The sequence below is a fragment of the Crassostrea angulata genome, chromosome 5 (genome assembly GCF_025612915.1).
Source record: "Crassostrea angulata isolate pt1a10 chromosome 5, ASM2561291v2, whole genome shotgun sequence".
Classification (NCBI taxonomy): Eukaryota; Metazoa; Mollusca; class Bivalvia; order Ostreida; family Ostreidae; genus Magallana; species Magallana angulata.
In genome coordinates, this window is record NC_069115.1 from 35,385,541 (window position 1) to 35,389,720 (window position 4,180).

A 4,180-nucleotide genomic window follows, 5' to 3' on the forward strand; every position below is an offset into this window, starting at 1 on the left:
CGACAATCTACATTATACTACATGTATACATGAAAGTAAAAAATATTCTCTGTTTATTAAACAAAACTCTTTAGAATATATTTTCAGTTCTACTTTATACTTCCGGAACATATTGTCGATGTTTGGTTTTACACATGTTCATAGAATAAAATTATTAATTGGATAGTTATGACAATGTTATATCTTAGAAAAAAAATTCTTTTAAAAGAAAGAATGATTTAATTCAACGTTTTATAAATACGCAAACAGTCTCTGATGTAAAATTAAAAATTGAATAAATGAGAGTGCATTTGAAGTGCATTTTTCATGTACTATTCACGTATCATTATAAAAGTACATCTATATATTAAATATTTTTTCTTTATCTTTGTTGACTCAACATTTTACAAAAGTCAATCGAATCGATTAATGTCCCTATCATTAAATTGGTTAAAATCATTTTTTTAAAAGCTTGAAAATGTATTTTTTTGGTGTTATGATTAGAGAAAAAAATTAGATAATTGAATGTGAAAAACTTGAACGAATAATGCACAATAATTGATTGATGTTTATCTTTACATGAATAATATAGCAAAACTTTTAATGGTGATGAACAAAATTTCACTGCTTGTTAAAAAATTATTTTGAAGTTAAAGTTCCATTTAATTATACTGCAGCGTTTTCCTATATTTATCATTTACCCTTTTAATGGTATGATTATTTTTTTGATTTTCCTGATAATTTCCAGGAAGAATAAATGAGCAGTTTTCCATAACAAAATTAATTATAGACATTTTTTAATTAGGCCTGAAAGATATTCTCGGGCTATGTTTAAATGTATGTAAACTGAACCTACAATATTAGATACACGGTAAATAAAAGCAATTTTAATTAACCTACATTTCACATCAAAGCTAATCCATAGAAGTTTTAGGACATTGGCTGACAATATTTTTGTTCACATAATGATACATGTGTTAATTTAAAATATTGGCGTTTCTAACGTGCAATTACGGCGAATGTTTACTTAGTAGTTGCCATATTCGAAATAATTGACTAATTCTTCTTAATTAAATTCTAATGAAAAACATTAAATGATATACAGATACCTACTTTATATTACTGATTGAGAGATACATAGAAATATATTAATTTTAAAAAATGCCCAATCCAGTGGTTTACAAGAGTAACACGTACGACTGTGGGAATCAGTACAAAACAGTATAGGAACACTCAAAACAATAAACACTGATCAAATTAACAAGAACCTTGTTAAAACATCAACTTAACTAAAAAAAATGAGAACACATGTTCATATCAAACCAAAATTAGCGTATACACTCATTTATCATCATAAAGGTGGGGAAAACACAAGTAGATAGGAAACTTTAACTATTTAATACAAATAGATTTCAAGTATAACGAATTGTTGCCTCAATGAATTTTCCTATAAAATGGTATTCGATTTTTTGTTGTAGCAATGTTCTCAGGTTTGATCAATACTTGCATACAAATGACTTAGTCAATCATAGATAAAGATGTAAAACTATTTTAAAACAAAGTAAAGAACAAAAATAAATATAACATGAAATCATCTTCACAAATCTTCGATTTGTATTGCTATGCGTAACGAATAATCACTACTATGAATATGACAATTAATACTGCTGCAACAACAAGAATACTGAATATAAACTTGAAATATGTTGAGGTATTATGCTTTTTCTTTGCATTACGTTTGCTTGTGATGATGTTTGTCCGGTCTGTACTTTCTGTAACTAATACAAAATGGTACTTTAAGACATTGTCACTGTTATCACACATAATTATTTCAATTTATTTTTAAAAAAACTATTAACTTTTTTGTAGAAAGAATAGTGATAAGTGTCTAGTAGTGATATGTATTCAGGGTCAAATACCTACATGTAACACTACCTCACAATTGTTTTGTCATGTTATAACAAGGTTCTGTTTACATTAGCATATATTACATATGCTTGAACGTTCTTTCATATCTAAAGTCATATTTCTTTTGTTAATTATAGAAACAGTGAAACAGTTTTAAGTGTTTGGTTTTTTTTTTTTTACATTTTTTAAAAAATGTTTAATTTAATCATCTACTTATACAAAACAAAAGTCGGGTATTAATTACAAAATATAGCACTCTTAAAAGAATTGCGGCCTCTGTATATGCATGAAACTACTTGTATACATTCAAACTTTGGTTGACAATTAAAATACTTTTGTAAACACTATTAATATAATTTAACGCATAAAATTAAAATATAATTTAAACTGGAGCATGAAGTCATGGTTAACATTACAAATTACAAAGTTTATCATATTTACCATTTGATCTTTCGGTATGAACAACAGAAGTTGACGAATAGCCACTGTAAATTGTCCACCATAAAGTTGAAAGATTAAAACCTTGTTCTAAAATGACAACAACCCACATCACCATATCAAACGTTAACCGTTGATAACAAATCGTATTCATAACGCAGATTTTGTCTCTAAAAGTATTTATGATATTACCTATTAATTACCCACTGGAAATATTCGACAAAACCTACGTGCAGATATTGTAGGCGGGTATATCAATCAATAGATTTCCTTAGTACAGACAATGATTTTTTCCTTTGAAATTGTACATTGTAGATCAAAATTAATCATTTGATCCCCATGCAGCGACTTTTAATGTAGAGAATAGCTATCATTCCAGATACCAAATAGGATATTTTTTATTTAATATGCCAAATATAGTTGCACTGATTTTGAGATGCTAAACTAAATAAAAATAAAACGGATAGGGTTGAATATTGATTTACTTTATAACAAATGAATAAAAATACAGTTAAATAAATACTTACGAATACTGGTACATCTGTTTTCTATTTTATCCCACATGTACCCTTGACAGCAATTTACGACTCCATTTGGACTGTAAAGCATATTTATATTCATTAGAATTATGTAGATAAATAGTACCATACACAGGAGAAAATCTGTTCAACATGATTAGAGATTTTTCGAAACATCAGAATTTCGATTTCTGTAAATTATGTCTAGCATATCAAACAAAATATCAAATATATATATGCAGTGTGGACAATCATACAATCTTACCTTGTACATACTTTTGAATATATGATAGCAACATAGAATAATAAGACCAATATTATTTTCATCATCATGACTGATGATTTCTAAAACAAATAATGTTGAGCTCGTTTTAACAAACGTCACCGATTTACTTCCTTAACACACTTAAATGAAAAGTTTCCTCTATGTTTGCTATCAAGTTCAATCTGATTGAAAACTCGCAAAGTTAAAAGCTCACACAAAGTTTGACAAACCATGACATTGGTGAATGCCAAATTATATCATTGCAAAGTATTGGAAAAGATTCTTTTTTCTAAAATAATTTATATTTTTGTTTGATGAAGAGTGAAAAAGAAAATTTGAGTTAATGTAACATATTTCCAAAGGTAAAAATTACGAACAACAGACGATACTGCCAATCATGAAATAATGGTGATTTGACTAATTCATGCATGTGAAAATAAAGCCAAACTTGTATAGAACGTACAGTTGAAGATAGTGTTTTGCGAACATTTTTCAGTTTTTTCAATGCTTTTCTAAATATTAGTTTGAATGTTGTTTTTTTTTTTAAATTTTTTCATAACAACACAGAACAAAACCCTTCAATAACTCTAAGCTTAATGATATATATTTTTATGGCACAGACCAAACAAGTATAAATAAAAACAAAAAACATAGGATGTGTTTTCTTCCAAAAAATTGGTATAAATGTCTTAGATTCTTTAACAAGTTACATGTACATATCTTAATCTAACAGTGTTTAAGTTCTTTTTTTATTATAACTTCATTGATAAAGACGAATCTGCTTTTAGAACAATTTAATAAAAAGCAGAGATAAATATTACATGTACATATTACAATGATCGATTTGATTAGCATGTTATAATTATCTTATTGATTAATCTTGTACGATGGAATTTAGTTAAAACTAGAATCATATCCGCTCCCTGGTTTTCGATACGCCCTCCACGCGACGTATAGAAAACCGGGAAGCGGATGGAGGTTTCAATTTCTTTTTTAGATCAGATTGGGGTACTTTGTTCTTAAAACACTTATATCAACTTCGTTAAAATTATTTGACCTGGATCCCACCAAG

General features: G+C 27.5%; 1 long non-coding RNA gene across 1 annotated transcript; it reads right to left on the reverse strand.

Moving 5' to 3' along the window:
* Window positions 1-1,126: 1,126 nt before the first annotated feature.
* LOC128183251 (uncharacterized) lies at window positions 1,127-3,586 on the reverse strand. The gene is made up of 3 exons (XR_008243563.1): window positions 2,853-3,586; window positions 2,329-2,415; window positions 1,127-1,757 (listed from the first exon to the last, which is right to left on the reverse strand). It is a non-coding gene; the product is annotated as an uncharacterized LOC128183251 (long non-coding RNA).
* Window positions 3,587-4,180: the final 594 nt, after the last annotated feature.